General features: G+C 30.0%; 1 long non-coding RNA gene across 6 annotated transcripts; it reads right to left on the bottom strand.

The window, feature by feature from the left end:
• Window positions 1-53: 53 nt before the first annotated feature.
• LOC114189117 lies at window positions 54-20636 on the bottom strand. 6 transcript variants are annotated; one of them, XR_003605563.1, is made up of 10 exons: window positions 20493-20636; window positions 20154-20355; window positions 18520-18571; window positions 18381-18451; window positions 14065-14175; window positions 6109-6142; window positions 5863-5923; window positions 5547-5609; window positions 1692-1759; window positions 55-977 (listed from the first exon to the last, which is right to left on the bottom strand). It is a non-coding gene; the product is annotated as an uncharacterized LOC114189117 (long non-coding RNA). The 6 variants fall into 6 exon arrangements; XR_003605561.1 differs by having other exon boundaries at window positions 54-977; window positions 5863-6142; XR_003605564.1 differs by having other exon boundaries at window positions 54-977; window positions 5863-6142; window positions 20525-20636.
• Window positions 20637-22164: the final 1528 nt, after the last annotated feature.

The following is a 22164-nucleotide window of genomic DNA, read 5'->3' as shown; positions in this document are numbered from 1 at the left end:
GGTTCAAAATGATTATATAAATCACAACCAGTTATAATAGCTGATACACAAGAAACCAAAGCTAAGTCAAGTTTGACATTTCAATCTCTGTCAACTTTAATTGGTGATAACTGATGAATATTTCAAAGTTAAACACTAAAATCCCATCTTTTGTAACAAGCAATGAGTGTTAGGTTGTTGATGACATTACCACCACATCCTTCTTTTCAGCATTCGAAATCCATCATGATCACGTTGAATTTCATATCAGAACTTCAATCGTCCTCAAGTTACAAAATTTAAATATTAATTTCCCGTAGACAACAACATCCACCGCTGCAATGATCAATAGTGATTGAATTTACCCAGAAACTCAAAAAGGTTGAGATAATACCATGACAACAGTGCACAAAACTTCTACCAAGTTACTTGGTTCTTTTGTTGGCCTCCATTTGGAAATCTCAGCAATTCAAAGATTGAATTTACTTTTTCAAATTTGAACTTCATACAAGTTACTTTTCCACTAGACTCTAGATCATATGTCAAATTACTTCTGTTTCAATATAATTAAGAAGAAAATGACAAAGACAAAAACTTACAATTTAGCAATTGAAGATATCTCAATTTAGTAATATTCTATAATTTATTTACACTTAATCATGGCCTGTCTTTCAGAACTTTCACTAATTATTGACGCCTGTCCAGTGATAGAAGATCAAAGAAGTTAGTGACTTGATGACAGTGGAGCCGATGACCCCAGTGAACGGCGATCGTAACTATAACGTTCTTAAGGTAGCGAAATTTCTTGTCGGATTTTATCAGTTTATTTGCGTGCTTTAACTCGGCCATTAATAGCAAATTAATGAAACAGGAAGTATTTTAACCTTCACACAAAGATCAAGCCCGAAAATTAAATTTTGGATCTCTTCATTTTTGTACATTGCTGCTTCATCCCTCTTTTCAATATTCAGAATCTTACCCCTCAGAGGGAGAATGGCCTGCATCAAATATGCTTTGGTAAATAGATGCACTTACATAACTCCAAATAATTCTTTTATACACAATGAAATCCAATCTAACAAAGTGCTCAACATGTCAGTAAACAGAATTCAAGTGATTGGATACAAGAAGTAGAAAAATAAGCATTAGTAGCATGAAAACCACATTCTCAATTTTATATTTCCACTCATCACACCATTACGTTAGTTATAATGTTTCTTACACTCAAAAGGTAACATAAAGCTTTAATGACAATAACAAAAGCCTTATTCTACTATGTGAACATCGCTACATAAATCACCATGAGATCTATTTCCTAACACTGCCCATAGACATAACAAAACCAATGAGTGTGTTCATCTGTCACTGCCTAAGTACTCAATCTTTTAGGCAAGGTTATCAAATTGAGATTTCAGTTGTAAATCGCCAAGCAAATTTTTGAATCATGAATCATAATTTGAATGGAGTAGTAAGATTCAAAAGCAACTGATATTTACTTTTAAATACATCATATAGATAATATATCATATCCACTGTAAACATACTAGACATAGATTAAACAAACTAAGGGAAACTCTTACAAAACAAAATTATTAGCTATATGAGTTTGTGAAACCTTTATTTTAAAAGAATGAAATTGAAATAACTAAATAGCTAAATGGTGTATGTGCAAATACAATTAACTTCTTTTAATGGAAACATGTATATTTTACCTGGAAGTGTCTGTCACGCCCTTGCTTAGCACTTCCTCCAGCTGAATCGCCTTTAAATATAAAGATTTCTACAATATAATGGCAAAGAACGTTCAATTCAAAGCACATTGTCCCCTCATCAAAAAGATTTCCGAAGACATCAGCTAATTTGACATGAATCAGATCCACGTACAAAAAGCTTTAGAAAATCAGAATACAATATTTACTGCAATAATAGCATTATATAGGCATATAATCTTTGATTTAGATGAGAGAATATCCTCTAATTATGTATAATAAGTCTCTTATTTTTCAAGGTTTCTCAACCACAACCGCAATTCTAGTGACTTTTCCGGCAACGTTCTAACAGCTACTCACCTAGTTCAGTTTTAAATATGTTGCCACATCCATTGATGTTTTTTTTACATTCTACATGGTTATCTTCCAAAACTGGAATCAACTTAACTTAAGTTACAGGACTTTCAAAATTGGAAGCACATATATTACATGTGATCAATATAAAAAGCTTCATGAAACATTTCAAGAGGACAACTTTGCATGTGCACGTGTAAATTTTACTAAGAATAAAAATTTCGAACCACACACACTCAATCAATTCAATTCAGGATACCACCTGACCCAAGTCCATTTGGACTTTCTACCAAATATCAAAATTTGAAGTACAATTCGAACTCAATTAAATTTTGATAGAAAAATAAATTTGAGATCCGTAAATTTAATAAAGAGCTCAAAAACCAATTGGACAAAAAAATCATATTTGAACTATGCCAACAAACCATCAAAAGAAACATAAAAAATTCATCAACAGTCCGAACAACAAGAGACAACTCAAAAGTTTCTTATGTGAACAAAGAAAGTCAAAGTGCACTTTGACAATTCTTTTTATTACGGGACAGTTAAAAATATTCCCATATGGAATTTGCACAGTGAACTAAGAAAATCAAAGTGCAATTTGATAATTTCAAGTGGGATAACTCAAAATATACCCTTATGAAACTTGCACAGTGAATCAAAAAAGCAAAGTGTTATTCGACAGTTCAATTTAGGGTGTATACCTAAACCTTTTCAAAATTGGAACCACAATTTCAATTCTAATCTTAAAGAGCGAATGAAACAATATATCTTTAAGATCTCAATCCTTACAAAGATCAATAACAATTTATGTTGGCAATAAATTCAATATAAAGCCAAATTGTAATATGGCAATTTCACACGAAATTAGGCTAAAAAACCATCATTGTTTCTTATGATAACCAAACATTTTCATATTGCAAAAAGATTGAAAGTATTAACTCAAATATACTCATACCTTATCATGACTATGAATACATATTTCCAAAATTGTTCCCTCAATCTCAATGTGGTTGCACACCCAAGTTACACATCCAATATTGCGATATTAAACTCTTAATATCATTTGGACTCAAGAAATAGTCACAACTGAATTATAAGCAACAAATCAAATATAAGCATATGAAATTTGCATTGGGAATAAAAGTAATTTTGTTGGGCTTTCAAAAATTGGAACCACAATATCAAACAATGTAGTAGGACTTTCAAATTGGAGGCATTATACCAACTCAAGTTATTGGACTTTCAAAATTAGGCAAAACTGTTACCCACGATCAATACCAAAAGTTGGATGGAACATTTCAAAGGGGCAACCTGGATACCCACCTAACCGAATTTCATTTGGCTTTTTGACCAATACCAAATATCAAAAGTTGAAGTACAAACTCAACTCAATTGCACTAGAAAGAAAAAAAAAATGAATTTAGTAAACCCAATAAAGGCCTCAAAACCAGAATTTTATCCCTCATTGGATAAAAATATCATATTACCGTATTATAAGGAACAACTTAGATATAGTTATCCAAAATTTTCAATAACAATCAAAAATTGTCAACTACATTAACAATGCACACCTAACTCATATTTACAAAACGAATAAATAAGAAGTAAGATTATAATCTGAAGTCATTCCACTTTGGGCCAACAACGCATCAAAAGATAACTAAAGAATTCATCCGCAATTCGAATAACAAGAGGCAACTCAATTTTCCCATGTGAACAGAGTAAGTCAAAGTGCACTTTGACAATTCTTTTTATGACGGGACAACTAAAAATATTCCCATATGGAATTTGCACAGTGAACTAAGAAAATCAAAGTGCAATTCGATAATTCCAGGTGAGATAACTCAAAATATATCCTTATGAAACTTGCACAGTGAATCAAAAAAGCAAAGTGCTATTCGACAGTTCCATTTAGAATGTATACCTAAACCTTTTCAAAATTGGAGCCACAATTTCAACTCTGATCTTAAAGAGCGAATGAAACAATATATTTTTAAGATCTCAAATCCTTAAAAAGATCAATACCAACTCAAGTTATTGGACTTCCAAAATTAGAGGCACAATTGTTACCCGTCATCAATTCCAAAATTTTTGATGAAACATTTAAAGGTGGGAACTTTGACTTATACCTGTCCAAATTCTACAAAGAATAAAAATTCTGAATCACACTCGGTCAATTCAACTTTAGATACCCATTTAATTCAAGTCCATTTTACTTTTTACCAATACCAAATATCTAAAGTTGAAGTAATAACCCATCTCAACTAATTTAGATAGTAAAAATACATTTTAATTAAGTAAATTCAACAAAGGTCTCCAAAATCAACATTCAATCCCTTTTGGATAAGAATATCATATTGCAACCATATTATAAGGGACTACTTAGATATACTCATTTGAAATTTTAAAAAATAGTCAAAAACGAATAAATATGAACTCAAATTATAATCCAAAATCCTTCCACTTTCGCCCAACAAACCATCAAAATATAGACAAAGAATTTATACGCAGTCCGAACCGTAAGGGACAACTCAAAATTTTCTATTGTCAACAAAGAATGTCGGTGCATTTTGAAAATTCTATTTATAAGGGGATAACACAAAATATTTCCATAATGAATTCGCTCATTGAATAAGATAATCAAAGTGTAATTCGAAAATTCCAAGTGGGTCAACCCAAAATATGCCCTTACGGAACTTATAATTTGAACAAAAATAATCAAAGTGTTATTCGATAATTTCATTTAGGGTGTATGCCCAACTTAAGTTATAGGGCTTTATAAATTAAAGCCACAATATCAACTCATATTTTAAGAGTTAATATAACAATATATCTATAAGCTGTCAAATACATACAAAGATAAAAAACATTCTCTATTACCCATAAATTTAATGTAAAGCTCAACTATAATCCGTCAATTCCATACGAAATGATGCTCACAAACCATCATTGTTCCTTGTGATAGTTAAAAATTTTCATCATGCAAAATGATTCAAAATGTTAACTCAGATATAGTCATCCCTTATCCTGAATATGAATAAATAATTTAAATTGTGCTCCCTTAGTCTCAATGTGGATGCACACCCAAGTTGCTAAGCCAATATTCTAGTTATAATATCTCAATATCATTCAGGCTCAAGAAATAGTCATACACAGAATAATGCATTTATATTGCACCTGTATTATAAGCAACAATTCAAATATAAGCATGTGAAATTTTATAGGGCTTTCAAAATTGGAGGCACAATATCAAATCAAGTTATAGGGCTTTCAAAGTTGGAGGAACAATATCAACTCAGATTTAAAATTGGAGGGACATTATCATGTCAGAATTCTTGTGTGCATAAAACAATATATATGTAGGATGTCAAATCAATACAAGGATTAAAAACATATTTCTAAGCAACAACTCAAATATAAGCATATAAAATTTTCATTCTGATGCAAAATTACTAAAAAAACGTCGTTGAAAAGAATTGTGACAAAATGAGTCAATGTTACCTGGCTTGAAAATGGTACAACAATAAGAAGACTACGCTTAGGGATTGCAAATACGAGGTTGAACTGCAAAGAGGCAATATCGTCAAGAACGCAATAGCAGCCCAATAAACAACTAAAATTTCAACTGGCTAATGGTATATCTATACAATAAAATAAACAGTTAAAAAGTGAATCAATTAGAATGAATAATTATGAATTTCTAACACATGTAATAAGCATTTATCATATCTCAAGAATTAAATTGACACGAACAACATTATATATGAACATCAAACAATTCTAGAGAAACATATATGTGCTTTAAATATTAACCTACATGAAGAACAAAATTATTTGTTCCACTTCCCTTTCCTTTTAAATTCCTTTAACCACACTTCCTGCCAAATTCAACAATACTTTATAAATTGAAAAAAAAAAAAACTCAGAAAAAGAATCAAATTTATAGAATGGACATTCTTTGTCACCTTTATGTTCTATATCTAGGTTCCATTATTTGAAATAAATGACATGATTTTAATAATGAGAGAACCATATCTTTTAATATGTTAATTGCATAGTTTACCTCACTAGAACTGCCTTGACCAAACACTTCCACGCTTTTAGTCCGAGAAGGAATAACCAACAGCAAGGTAAATTTTTCATTCTACAATTTTTCATTCATACCAAAGGTGCAACGAGGCATAGATGGATAAATATACAGAAAAAGGAATAACAGACTTGCATATCAAAGTTTTCTTTCGCAACGGCGAGATGTGATCCTTAAATTCATCTTCAACACAACCACTTTTTTACTCAAGTGATGTGGTTTCACTCTAAAATTCACTAACTAATCTATTAACTATACCATCACACAATTCTAAACATAATATCACACTTACATTCCTAACCAAAATAATAACACATCACAATTATTCTACAAGATATAAACATATTTCTGAATAACATAATTCTAAGTTCAAGAATCCATAACTAATTCATAAAAATCATTCACTAAAATTCATCACTATATTAATCTTAAAAAATTTTTAATCCCAACAAAAATTAACAATCCCCACAAATGGAAATCAAACAAGACAAATTTTCAATCTAATGTAAAATTGGTAAAAAATAATAATTGAAAAGAATTATGACAAAGGAAGTCAAAGTTACCTAACCTGAAGATGGTACAACATTGAGAATAAGATTAAGCTAAAAGAACAACAATTAAAAAGAAGATGGAACTTCAAAGAGGCAACATGGGTTGTAGCATAACAACAAAGAACTAAAATTCTAACAAGCAAATGGTATATATTCATAAAACACATTAACTAATCAAAATTAGGCCACAATACACAACAGATCTTCCAAAGTACAATACTAATTTGAAGAACTCATACCTAATTCTTCAAAAACCATTCAGTGTAAATTCAAAACCCAATTACACAAAAAAAATCCTAATTACAACAATAATTAACACAATTATCATCTTCTATTAAGACTAAATATAAATTAATCTTTCACAAGCACCACTAAGAAAACAAGCACCATCAAATCTACTACAATACAATTGCAAAGACAGATTTGACGGAATTTACATACAACTAACGACTAGGCTATACAACAAACAAAGAAAACATTGGAAGCTTACATTCATTTTCACATGAACAATTTCTCACTCATTCGATGTGTGGTCGATTCACCAACAAATACAATAACTATATAATCATATTACAAGATAATTTTAATCCTACAATCACACTTACAGTCCTAACCAACATACAAACACATCATATGTAACACATCTAACCAAAAAACAACCCTAAATTCGAGAATTCATATTTATATTTCAAAACACCATTCACTATAAAATCAACTGAAAACTAATCTAATAACAGACAATTACATATCCTGCATTCACGGAATTGGCAAATAAAAACAACATTCAAATATATGATCATGTTCAACACGAACACACTTTTCCATAATTGATATGGTTTTGCGATACGATGAACTCAAACGTTAACTGCATCACCGCATTCTTACAAAATTCTAATCATATAATTATACTTAAATTACTAACTAGAATAATAACTTATAACAACTAGGTTAGAACACTTAACAGATCTCCCAAACATACAATTATAATTTGAAGAACTCGTACGTAATTCTTCAAAAATCATTCACTAGAAGTTAAACACTCAACATTCTACAAGATTCTAACCACAAAGAGTATCAACACAACCACAATCTTCTATTAAACTAAAAGTATTCAAATTTCAAACGATAAATTAGCCGAATTTGTCTAATAATACTTCTTCACAAGTAGCACTAACGAAACTGACACTCATCTAATGATTAACATATATAAAAATATCAACCAAAAGTTACATTATTCCTATATTCGCATTCAATACAATCGCTTTGCGCTCAAGCGATACAAATATTCTTCGAGATTCACTAACTAATCATATAACTACATCATTTCAAGAAAATCACAGACATTGCATAAACAACATTGACTTGTTCTAAATTGCTATCCAAATTTTAAAAAAGTAATCAAAGCTATATTATCATCAAATTCACATTCAACAATACCACTTCTTTGCTCAAGCACTATTGTTCCGCTCAAATCAAAGAGAAGTAATCTTCATACCCATGTAAATAAAAACCACATTTTCAATTAAGTGAAATGCTCTCATCCAAAGATTAACTAAAACGCGAACTACATCACCATAATCTTACATAATTTTAAACACACAATCAAACTTAAATTCCTAACTACCAAATTAACTTGTCATGCCACAAGAAATATCAGATCATCCAATGTACAATACTAATTTGAAGAACTCATACCTAATTCTTCAAAAACCATTCACCGTAAATTCAACACTCAATTATTCACACAAAATTCTAATTACAACAATAATTAACACAACTATCATCCTCTATTAGACTAAATATAAACTAATCATTTGCAACCACGACTAAGAAAACATGCACCATCAAATCTAATACAAAGGTTTACATGCACCATCAAATCTAATACAAAGGTTTACGAGAACCCTTTTTACTTTTCTAATTGTTTCTGACATCTTAAACCATCACAGAAAAATATATACTAGTTTAACTACTATAATACAATTGCAAAGGCAGATTTGACGAAATTTACATACAACTAACGCCTAGGCTATACAACAAACAAAAAAAACATTGAAACTTGAATTCATTTTCACATTAACAATTTCTCGCCCAATCGATTTGTGGTCGATTGACCAACCAATACAATAACTATATAATCATATTACAAGACAATTTTAATCCTACGATCACACTTATAGTCCTAACCAACATACAAACACGTCATATGTAACACATATCACCAAAAAACAACCCTAAATTCGAGAATTCATATTTATATTTCAAAACACCATTTACTAGAAAATTAATCTAATTACAGACAATTACATATTCTGCATTGACGGAATTGGCATATAAAAACAACATTCAAATATATGATCATGTTCAACACGAACACACTTTTCCATAATTGATATGGTTTCGCGATAGGATTAACTAAAACGTTAACTGCATCACCGCACTCTTACATAATTCTAATCATATAATTATACTTAAATTACTAACTAGAACAATAACTTATAACAATTAGGCTAGAACACACAACATATCTCCCAAACATACAATTATAATTTGAAGAACTCGTACGTAATTCTTCAAAAATCATTCACTAGAAATTCAACACTCAACATTCTACAAGATTCTAACCACAAAAGCATTAATACAACCATAATCTTCTATTAAACTAAATGTAATCAAATTTCAAACGATGAATTTGATGAATTTGTCTAATAATACTTCTTCGCAAGCAGCACTAACGAAATTGACACTCAACTCATGACTAACATATATAAAAATACCAACCAAAAGTTACGTTATTCCTAATTTCGCATTCAATACAATCGCTTTTCGCTCAAGCGATACAAATTTTCTTCGAGATTCACTAACTAATCATATACCTACATCATTTCAAGAAAATCACAGACATTGCATAAACAACATTGACTTGTTCTAAATTGCTACCAAAATTTAAAAAAAGTAATCAAAGCTATATTATCATCAAATTCACATTCAACAATACCACTTCTTTGTTGAAGCGTTATTGTTCCGCTCAAATCAAAGAGAAGTAATCTTCATACCCATGTAAATAAAAACCACATTTTCAATTAAGTGAAATGCTCTCATCCAAACTCATACCTAATTCTTCAAAAACCATTCACCGTAAATTCAACACTCAATTATTCACACAAAATTTTAATTACAACAATAATTAGCACAACTATCATTCTCTATTAGACTAAATATAAACTAATCATTCGCAACCACGACTAAGAAAACATGCACCATCAAATCTAATACAAAGGTTTACGAGAACCCTTTTTCTTTTTCTAATTGTTTCTGACATCTTAAACCATTACAGAAAAATATATACTAGTTTAACTACTATAATACAATTGCAAAGGCAGATTTGACGAAATTTACATATAACTAACGACTAGGCTATACAAAAAACAAAAAAAACAATGGAAGCTTAAATTCATTTTCACATGAAAGATTTCTCATTCAATCGATGTGTAGTTGATTCACCAACAAATACAATAATTATATAATCATATTACAAAACAATTTCAATCTTACAATCACACTTACAGTCCTAACCAACATAGAAACACATCATATGTAACACATCTAACCAAAAAACAACCCTAAATTCGAGAATTCATATTTATATTTCAAAACACCATTTACTAGAAAATTAATCTAATTACAGACAATTACAAATTCTGCATTGACGGAATTGGCATATAAAAACAACAATCAAATATATGATCATGTTCAACACGAACACACTTTTCCATAATTGATATGGTTTCGCGATAGGATTAACTAAAACGTTAACTGCATCACCGCACTCTTACAAAATTCTAATCATATAATTATACTTAAATTACTAACTAGAATAATAACTTATAACAAGTAGGCTAGAACACACAACATATCTCCCAAACATACAATTATAATTTGAAGAACTCGTACGTAATTCTTCAAAAATCATTCACTAGAAATTCAACACTCAACATTCTACAAGATTCTAACCACAAAAGCATTAATACAACCATAATCTTCTATTAAACTAAATGTAATCAAATTTCAAACGATGAATATGATGAATTTGTCTAATAATACTTCTTCGCAAGCAGCACTAACGAAACTGACACTCAACTCATGACTAACATATATAAAAATACCAACCAAAAGTTACGTTATTCCTAATTTCGCATTCAATACAATCGCTTTTCGCTCAAGCGATACAAATTTTCTTCGAGATTCACTAACTAATCATATACCTACATCATTTCAAGAAAATCACAGACATTGCATAAACAACATTGACTTGTTCTAAATTGCTACCAAAATTTAAAAAAAGTAATCAAAGCTATATTATCATCAAATGCACATTCAACAATACCACTTCTTTGCTCAAGCGTTATTGTTCCGCTCAAATCAAAGAGAAGTAATCTTCATACCCATGTAAATTAAAACCACATTTTCAATTAAGTGAAATGCTCTCATCCAAAGATTAACTAAAACGCGAACTACATCACCATAATCTTACATAATTTTAAACACACAATCAAACTTAAATTCCTAACTACCAAATTAACTTGTCATGCCACAAGAAATATCAGATCATCCAATGTACAATACTAATTTGAAGAACTCATACCTAATTCTTCAAAAACCATTCACCGTAAATTCAACACTCAATTATTCACACAAAATTCTAATTACAACAATAATTAGCACAACTATCATCCTCTATTAGACTAAATATAAACTAATCATTCGCAACCACGACTAAGAAAACATGCACCATCAAATCTAATACAAAGGTTTACGAGAACCCTTTTTCTTTTTCTAATTGTTTCTGACATCTTAAACCATTACAGAAAAATATATACTAGTTTAACTACTATAATACAATTGCAAAGGCAGATTTGACGAAATTTACATATAACTAACGACTAGGCTATACAACAAACAAAAAAAACAATGGAAGCTTAAATTCATTTTCACATGAAAGATTTCTCATTCAATCGATGTGTAGTCGATTCACCAACAAATACAATAATTATATAATCATATTACAAAACAATTTCAATCTTACAATCACACTTACAGTCCTAACCAACATAGAAACACATCATATGTAACACATATCACCAAAAAACAATCCTAAATTCGAGAATTCATATTTATATTTCAAAACACCATTTACTAGAAAATTAATCTAATTACAGACAATTACATATTCTGCATTGACGGAATTGGCATATAAAAACAACATTCAAATATATGATCATGTTCAACACGAACAAACTTTTCCATAATTGATATGGTTTCGCGATAGGATAAACTAAAACGTTAACTGCATCACCGCACTCTTACAAAATTCTAATCATATAATTATACTTAAATTACTAACTAGAACAATAACTTATAACAATTAGGCTAGAACACACAACATATCTCCCAAACATACAATTATAATTTGAAGAACTCGTACGTAATTCTTCAAAAATCATTCACTAGAAATTCAACACTCAACATTCTACAAGATTCTAACCACAAAAGCATTAATACAACCATAATCTTCTATTAAACTAAATGTAATCAAATTTCAAACGATGAATTTGTCTAATAATACTTCTTTGCAAGCAGCACTAACGAAACTGACACTCAACTCATGACTAACATATATAAAAATACCAACCAAAAGTTATGTTATTCCTAATTTCGCATTCAATACAATCACTTTTCGCTCAAGCGATACAAATTTTCTTCGAGATTCACTAACTAATCATATACCTACATCATTTCAAGAAAATCACAGACATTGCATAAACAACATTGACTTGTTCTAAATTGCTATCCAAATTCAAAAAAAGTAATCAAAGCTATATTATCATCAAATTCACATTCAACAATACTACTTCTTTGCTCAAGCACTATTGTTCCGCTCAAATCAAAGAGAAGTAATCTTCATACCCATGTAAATAAAAACCACATTTTCACTTAAGTGACATGTTCTCATCGAAAGATTAACTAAAATGCAAACTACATCACCATAATCTTACATAAATTTAAACACACAATCACACTTAAATTCCTAATTACCAAATTAACTTGTCATGCCACAAGAAATATCAGATCATCCAATGTACAATACTAATTTGAAGAACTCATACCTAATTCTTCAAAAACCATTCACTGTAAATCCAACACTCAATCATTCACACAAAATTCTAATTACAACAATAATTAACACAACTATCATCTTCTATTAGACTAAATAAAAACTAATCATTTGCAACCACGACTAAGAAAACATGCACCATCAAATATACTACAAAGATTTAGGAGAACCTTTTTTTTCTCTAATTGCTTCTCACATGTAAAACCATTACACAAAAATATATACTAGTTTAACTACTATAATACAATTGCAAAGGCAGATTTGACGGAATTTACATACAACTAACGCCTAGGCTATACAACAAACAAAAAAACATTGAAACTTGAATTCATTTTCACATTAACAATTTCTCGCCCAATCGATGTGTGGTCGATTGACCAACCAATACAATAACTACATAATCATATTACGAGACAATTTTAATCCTACAATCACACTTACAGTCCTAACCAACATACAAACACGTCATATGTAAAACATATCACCAAAAAGCAATCCTAAATTCGAGAATTCATATTTATACTTCAAAACACCATTCACTACAAAATTAATCTAATTACAGAAATTACATATTCTGCATTGACGGAATTTGCATTTAAAAACAACATTCAATGATAAGGTCATGTTCAACACGAACACACTTTTCCATAATTGATATGGTTTCGCGAAAAGATTAACTAAAACATTAACTGCATCACCGCACTCTTACAAAATTCTAATCATATAATTATACTTAAATTACTAACTAGAATAATAACTTATAACAACTAGGCTAGAACACATAACAGATCTCCCAAACATACAATTATAATTTGAAGAACTTGTACGTAATTCTTCAAAAATCATTCACTAAAAATTCAACACTTAACATTCTAACCACAAAGACTATTAACACAACCATAAATTAAACTAAATGTAATCAAATTTCAAACGAAAAATTAACCGAATTTGTCTAATAATACTTCTTCGCAAGCAGCACTAACAAAACTGACACTCAACAACCACAATTTTCCATAATTCATATGATTTAATTCTAAAATTAACTAAAACGCTAGCTAGATCAACACACTCGTACAAAATTTTAATCATGTAGCACCCTTTAATTCCTACCTATGGTAATCTAAGAGGACAAATTTTCAATCTAATGTAAAATAACTAAACAGAAATGAGGTTTAAAAGAATTATGATTAAGGGAGTCAATGTTACCTGGCTTGAAGATGGTACAAAATTGAGAATAAGGTTAAGCATAGAGAACAACAATTACAAATAGGTTGGAACTTCAAAGAGGCAACATCGTTAAAAAGGTTGTAGCTTCACCTAACAAGGAAATGGTATATATTCACAAACCAAAACAAAGAATTAGAAAGTCAATTAGTTAGAAAGAATAATTCAAAAATTTTAACACATGTAGTAAACTTCATCATATCTCAGGCATTATATTAATAGAACCAACATAATATAAACATCAAACAGTTATAAAAGAAACATAAATGTGCTTTAAAAATTAACCTGTCAAAAGAACACAATTATTTGTTCCACTTCTCTTTCCTTATTTTATTCTTCTCATCACAATGATTCTTCTTAATAACACAATCTTAAGTTCAACAATTCATAACTAATTCATCAAAAATGATTCACTAAAAGTTCAACATTATAAGGGACAACTTTGATATACTCATCTGAAAATTTTGAACATTGTCAAAACTCTAAGTGTATTATGTCAATTACACTTAAAATGTACACCCAACTCATATTTGCAAAATGATTCAAAGTGTTAACTTGGATACACTCACATCTTATCATGACTATGAATACATATTTCAAATTTTGCTCCCTCCGACTCAATGTGGTTGCACACCCAAGTTACACAACAAATATTCCAATTGTAATCTCAATATCATTCAAACTAAAGAAATAACCAAAAATAGAACAAAGCCTTCATCGCACAAATCAAATATAAGCATCTGAAATTTGCATTGACACATATAACTAAAGAATTCATCAACAATTTGAATAACAAGAGGCAACTCAATTTTCCCATGTAAATAGAGAAAGTCAAAATGCACTTTGACAATTCTTTTTATAACGGGACAACTAAAAATATTCCCATATGGAATTTGCACAGTGAACTAAGAAAATCAAAGTGCGATTCGATAATTTCATATGGGATAACTCAAAATATATCCTTATTAAACTTGCACAGTGAATCAAAGAAGCAATGTGCTATTCGACATTTCCATTTAGGGTGTATACCTAAACCTTTTGAAAATTGGAGCCAAAATTTCAACTTTGATCTTAAAGAGCGAATGAAACAATATATCTTTAAGATGTCAAATCCTTACTAAGACCAATAACAATTTATGTTGCCAATAAATTCAATATAAAGCCAAATTGTAATCTAACAATTTCACACGAAATTAGGCTAAAAATTATCATTGTTTCTTGTGATTACAAAAAATTCTCATATTGCAAAAAGATTGAAAGTATTAACTCAAAAATACTCATACCTTATTCTGACTATGAATACATATTTCAAAAATTGCTCCCTCAATCTCAGTGTGGTTGCACACCCAAGTTACACATCCAATATTGGGATATTAAACTCTTAATATCATTTGGACTCAAGAAATAGTCATAAATACAATAAGGCATTCATCTCACAACTGAATTATGAAACAAATCAAATATAAGCATCTAAAATTTGCATTGGGAATAAAAGTAATTTTGTTAGGCATTCAAAAATTGGAGGCACTATACCAACTAAAGTTATTGGACTTTCAACATTAGGCAAAACTATTACCCACGATCGATACCAAAAGTTTGATGGAACATTTCAAAGGGGCAACCTAGATACCCACCTAATCGAATTACATTTGGTTTTTTGATCAAAAGTTGAAGTACAAGCTCAACTCAATTGCACTAGAAAGAAAAAAATTTGAATTCAGTAAACCCAATATAGGCCTCAAAACCAGTATTTTATCCCTAATTGGATAAAAGTATCACATTACCGTATTATAAGGAACAACTTAGATATAGTTTTCCAAATTTTCAATAACAGTCAAAAATTGTCAACTACATTCACAAAGCACACCTAACTCATATTTACAAAATGAATAAATAAGAAGTAAGATTATAATCTGAAGTCATTCCACTTTGGGCCAACAACACATCAAAAGATAACTAAAGAATTCATCCGCAATTCAAATAACAAGAGGCAACTCAATTTTCCCATGTGAACGGAGTAAGTCAAAGTGCACTTTGACAATTCTTTTTATGACGGAACAACTAAAAATATTCCCATATGGAATTTGCACAGTGAACTAAGAAAATCAAAGTGCAATTCGACAATTCCAAGTGGGATAACTCAAAATATACCCTTATGAAACTTGCACAGTGAATAAAAAAAGCAAAGTGCTATACGCATTTCCATTTAGGGTGTATACCTAAACCTTTTCAAATTAGAGCCACAATTTCAACTTTGATATTAAAGAGCGAATGAAACAATATATTTTTAGGATCTCAAATCCTTAAAAAGATCAATAACAATTTATGCTGGCAATAAATTCAATATAAAGCCAAATTGTAATCTGACAATTTCACACGAAATTAGGCTAAAAAACTATCATTGTTTCTTGTGATAACCAAACATTCTCATATTGCAAAAAGATTGAAAGTATTAACTCAAATATACTCATACCTTATTCTGACTATGAATACATATTTCAAAAATTGTTCCCTCAATCTCAGTGTGGTTGCACACCCAAGTTACACATCCAATATTACGATATTAAACTCTTAATATCATTTTGGAGGCACAATATCAAATAAAGTAGTAGGACTTTTAAAATTGGAGGCACTATACCAACTAAAGTTATTGGACTTTCAACATTAGGCAAAACTGTTACCCACGATCGATACCAAAAGTTTGATAAAACGTTTCAAAGGGGGAACCTAGATACTCACCTAACTGAATTACATTTGGCTTTTTGACCAATACCAAATATCAAAAGTTGAAGTACAAGCTCAACTCAATTGCACTAGAAAGAAAAAAATTTGAATTCAGTAAACCCAATATAGGCCTCAAAACCAGTACTTTATCCCTAATTGGATAAAAGTATCACATTACCGTATTATAAGGAACAACTTAGATATAGTTTTCCAAATTTTCAATAGCAGTCAAAAATTGTCAACTACTTTCACAACGCACACCTAACTCATATTTACAAAATGAATAAATAAGAAGTAAGATTATAATCTGAAGTCATTCCACTTTGGGCCAACAATGCATCAAAAGATAACTAAAGAATTCATCCGCAATTCAAATAACAAGAGGCAACTCAATTTTCCCATGTGAACGGAGTAAGTCAAAGTGCACTTTGACAATTCTTTTTATGACGGAACAACTAAAAATATTCCCATATGGAATTTGCACAGTGAACTAAAAAAATCAAAGTGCAATTCGACAATTCCAGGTGGGATAACTCAAAATATACCCTTATGAAATTTGCACAGTGAATCAAAAAAGCAAAGTGCTATTCGCATTTCCATTTAGGGTGTATACCTAAACCTTTTCAAATTGGAGCCACAATTTCAACTTTGATTTTAAAGAGCAAATGAAACAATATATTTTTAGGATCTCAAGTCCTTACAAAGATCAATAACAATTTATGCTGGCAATAAATTCAATATAAAGCCAAATTGTAATCTAACAATTTCACACGAAATTAGGCTAAAAATCATCATTGTTTCTTGTGATTACCAAAAATTCTCATATTGCAAAAAGATCGAAAGTATTAACTCAAAAATACTCATACCTTATTCTGACTATGAATACATATTTCAAAAATTGCTCCCTCAATCTCAGTGTGGTTGCACACCCAAGTTACACATCCAATATTGAGATATTAAACTTTTAATATCATTTGGACTCAAGAAATAGTCATAAATAGAATAAGGCATTCATCTCACAACTGAATTATGAGCAACAAATCAAATATAAGCCTATGAAATTTGCGTTGGGAATAAAAGTAATTTTGTTGGGCTTTCAAAAATTGGAGGCAACATGATTAATGTGGTAAAGCAAAATTCATTCTCCGCAATCATGATTTCCTCACATGCCCTACAATCACATGCGAGATGCAAATTTGGCAAAGGCAAACACATCCACATCCCTTGAGTAAATAATGTCCACTAATTTTACTTTTTTTACGATCATGAAAAATTGGAAAGTTTAACATATGATAAATTATTATATGAGGTTTTAAAGGGAAAAAAAAGGAAAAGAACCATATAAATAATCACAAACTTAATTAAAAAGGAAAAAAAATCATGAGATATGGAAATATGATAGCCAATCGTAATAGATAGCAAGGAAATGCAGACTAACAACATGAGATATTCAAAGGTATGTTAAAATGAAGATAACAGACTTTAATCACCAAATCAAGAAACTAACAATGCTTTATAGTACTTATTGCACCTACGCAATTTCCAAATTAATTTAAATGAAATATCACACGTACCAAAGCCACGAGTTTCAGAATTGCCATTGTGGTATCCTTTGAACTCTGGATCACTTTCAGTACCCCAATTACTATACAATATGTGATTGTTAGATAACAGACGCTAGGATGAAGAAATAAACAAATTTATATTCCTTACAACGTCAGTTCAATTGTAGCCTTCTAAGAAAACTTGAAGCTTTTAACGTATCCTAAAAGACAAAAAATGCAAGAAAAACATCAAGACCATATCCATAGAAAAAATGGGTATATGAGGTTAGAGAAAGTTTACAATAATTAAGATTTAATACTGCCATCACAGTATATACATATTCCACATCTAGTATTCCAATTATCAAGACTAAATTTTCATTCACAAATAGGTACAAAAATCTATATCATACCTCTGCCAAAAACGTATAGCTGAACATTTGATCCTAAACTATCATCCAACAATTATTGTTAAGATATTGTTAAGATAATCCAGAATCCAAAACGTATTGGCTATTATCCCAAAAAGTATATACTGTGACAACAATATTGTTAAGATAATCCAGAATCCAGTTTCTTAAGCAAACTAAACCAACAAACAAACTATCATCAACATTCATAGCATTCATTGCAGGTTTATTATCAATAGAGTGCAGCGAGGCAGTTAGCTTTCAATGGAAGACCAAAACATTACAGGTTAAACCCCATATTAAAAACAATAGAACAATTCAATGCAAAGCCCCCACTTTTCTCTCCCTCTGAACCTTTTGAAGAATGTAACCCATATCCCGTGTCTTCATAAGCAAAAGCTCTCCCTCGCTAACCTAATGAATAACGAATGAAAAAATAAATTAATAAACAAAATGAGGTTGGAAAGAAGTGATTTAAACGGTGATTGAATGAATAGCCATTGGGAGAAAGGGGAGACTCGCGGTTAAGAACACCCTTTGTGAGCACGATTGGGAATGGTGTTTCAAAATGAGGATATGTTTGGTTTCGAAAAAACCTTGCTGAAACGTGACGCAGCGGCGGTAGGGCACAACGGTGACGGCGACGATGAAAAACTTGGTATCGGAAAACTTGTTGAAGGGCCAAACAGTGGTTTACAATGGCTTGAAAGAGAAGAAGATAGTGGCCCGTTTTCTGCAAAGAGGGCGAGAGAGAAAAAGAAGCACGAGAAGTGAAAAGGGTTTTCCCAAGAAGTGAAAAGGGTTTTCTTGACATTTTTACAGAAAATTATTAAGTTATGAACAAGAAAGAAAGATTGCAATGGTTGTCTTGACATTTCTACTTCAATTTACATAATTAAAAAGAGAAGGTTTAACTTAAAGCTTGGGACGTTAAGAAGTTCGCTTCAATAGAAAAGAATGAGAACAAATCGATGAGGAGTAGGTTCAGAAAATGCGAGAGCTCTTTCTATATTAATTTTTTCTTCCTATAACCGTAGGAGTTAGGTTTCGGTGGCAAAAAAAGAAAAATCAATACAATAAGAGAAAGTGAAATGTTGTGACATTCCGCGCATATCCCCGTTTTAACTTCTCTAAAATTGGAATTGAGTCAAATCACAGACAAGATTGAATCAAAATCACAGCAATTATTTTAAATCTGAAACTGTTTCCACGAATATTCTCTCGAGAAAATTTCAGCTATTTTTGTCAGTCTTTATAAGTAACTTCTACAAACACAAACCACACTCAAACCCAATCCATCACCGAATCTGGCAATTGATTATTAACTGATCCACAAATTTCTAGAAAACACAAATCAACGGTGGTTTTAGCAATAAAGAAACGAATTACTGACCCGTTCGATGACAAAGCCAAAGTGCGTCTAGTTGGCGGTGACCATCGGCAACCAATCTACACCAGCAGCGGGAGCGAACATTCCGGTGACGGCGACTCGCCGTGCCTCTCCTAACTAGTCAATGATTTCATCGAGGACAATGACGACTCGGATAATAACTCAGCAATGAACGAGTTTGACTCATAGCGATTCGACTCGGTCTCTGCGACATTAGAGGAGCAATGAAGGAATGTGAGTCAAAGACAGAGAGATGCAGAAATAGGAAGTGAAAGATGAAACAAAGAAAAACAAGAAAGGGGTTTTCCAACCCTAGATCATAATCTTTTTTATTAAACTTACGTTGAAGTACTGAATATCACTAAAGACAATACCTCGTCGAACAATCCGGTCTAGAATGAGAATGGGTAAGGAGTTTGCAAACACGAAACGAGAGGGAAAATGAAAAAATGTGAGGAGCGCGAAAATAGTAATTATTTAATTATTTATTGCAATCCCGTAAAAGGTTGAATGACCTGTGGATTAAAATCCTAACAAGATTTGTAGTGACTTTTTAAGTCAACAAAGTACCAAATACCTATTAAAATTACAAATCTGTATATACTATAACTTCAAAATTTACCTCTATCTTGTGCTATTTATTATACTAAAAATCTAGTAATCCAAAATATATATATATATATATATACTTAGAACGATGAATGATGTAAACACATTCTGTCAAAATAAAAATAGTATTAAAATTTCTAAATACTAAACTAAAATTGGAAATTCAAATTCAAACTTTAAATTAGAATTAAAACTAATCTTAACTAAAACTATATAAACAAATAATTAAACTAAAAATTAGTTTGAGGACCCATTATTAACATGAATATAATTCATAACAATACTACATTACCCACTAATTCAAAACAATATAATATAAACATGAAAACAAATAAAATTATACTTGAGAATTTTATTTCTTTTATAATAAAAAATTAGCACCTTGTTTTTCCGCCCGAATTTGCTAACTCAATGTATTTGCAATATTTATTTCCAATAAACATGTCTACGATGAAAAAACAAATCGTCATAATGCATGATTTGATATGTAGATAATGTTTTCTGCTCCTATTTTCTACTTAAAATGAATTAATTCTATACATTAAGATTTTAAGAAGCATTCTAAGATCTTGTTTAGAATTGTAAATGGGTCGAAAAAGGAAAGTAATAGAATATTAAAAGTTAGAATCATGTTTAAAAAAATAAAGATATGCATAGAATAATATTAAAGCAAAGTATATATTAAAAAGTAATATATATATATATATATATATATATATATATATATTATAGGACAGTGTATTATAAATGGACTTTGTCTATTCTTTTAAATATTATTTCTACTTTTTAGAATTAAAAAAAAGTTAAAATATTTCCTTCGTCCATGTTTTTGTTGAAAAATCTCAAATAGATCCTAAGATTTTTTTTAGTCTCAATTAGGTCCATATTTTTTAAAATGTGTAACAATTAGGCCCATTATGTTAGTATAGAGTTAACGGTGTTAAGGATATGCCACGTGTGAGCTTCTCATTTTTTTGAATTTTTAAATTTTTTTTAAATTTTTTTTAATTTCTTTTTAATTTTTTTTTTAAATTTTTTTTTTAATTTTTTTTAAATTATTCATGCCACGTGTCACATTAATATTGTGCCACGTGTCAAGTCAGTAAGGTGACACGTGTCAAGTCATTGTTTGAATCTCAATTTGGTCCATATATTTGTTATTTTAATTATATTTCAGTCCATTTTTTTTTAATTTTCAATTTCATCATTTCCAAATTGAGATCAAATTTAACTTTTATATAAATTTTATAATGATATTTTTATTAAACATTTTAATAATATTAAGTTTATTTTATATTTTGTTTTAAAATTTTAAAATATTTATTTTAACTTGTTACAAAATTGTTTTAAATAATTTATATACAAATGTTAGAGTTGGTTTAAAATTAACAATTTTATAAATTTA

The sequence above is a fragment of the Vigna unguiculata genome, chromosome 6 (genome assembly GCF_004118075.2).
Source record: "Vigna unguiculata cultivar IT97K-499-35 chromosome 6, ASM411807v1, whole genome shotgun sequence".
NCBI lineage: Eukaryota > Viridiplantae > Streptophyta > Magnoliopsida > Fabales > Fabaceae > Vigna > Vigna unguiculata.
Note: the sequence above shows the minus strand (reverse complement) of the source record. Positions and strands in the feature narration are given on the sequence as shown.